Source organism: Seriola lalandi, unplaced genomic scaffold (assembly GCF_002814215.2).
Source record: "Seriola lalandi dorsalis isolate HSWRI2012SDOR001 ecotype SW California unplaced genomic scaffold, Sedor1 jcf7180002049934, whole genome shotgun sequence".
Classification (NCBI taxonomy): Eukaryota; Metazoa; Chordata; class Actinopteri; order Carangiformes; family Carangidae; genus Seriola; species Seriola lalandi.
In genome coordinates this window covers 2,271-2,800 of record NW_019520487.1, presented here as the reverse complement: position 1 = coordinate 2,800, position 530 = coordinate 2,271, and positions in this window count along the sequence as shown.

Here is a 530-nt window from a genome sequence, read left to right as displayed (position 1 = left end):
TACATTACAAGCTTGCTTAATGCAGATTTAAAACAACATCAGATTAAACTGATGTAGTGGATCAGCTGTGCTTGTCATGTAAAGCATAGGGAATCACGACGGCATGGTGTCAACTGCCCTCACAATGTCACTCGCATTCATCTGCGTTTGTTTACTTTTTTTGTCTCGTAGCAACAAAAGCGAAAAACGTTAATACCAAAGTATGAGCTGAAAAAAGACTTGCTCCTCGCTTATGCAGTAAATACTGTATATACACTGATATGGAAAACAGACAACTGAAAAAGTTATTCACGTTGTTATTCTTCAGAACAGGACAACGTTGTATCCTACTTCAGTACTTGCCTCACTGAAATAATAGCTGTACTTGACATTTCTCAGCTGGAGTTCTTTGTGCTTATAACTGTTAAGAATGCTGCATCCAAGCTGTGCCAAATCACTAATAAAAAAAAAAAAGATAAATAACTATCATAATAATACAAAGAAGAGTATATTAGCCTGTCTTACCTTCAGTGCCATCAGCCTCTGCCTGC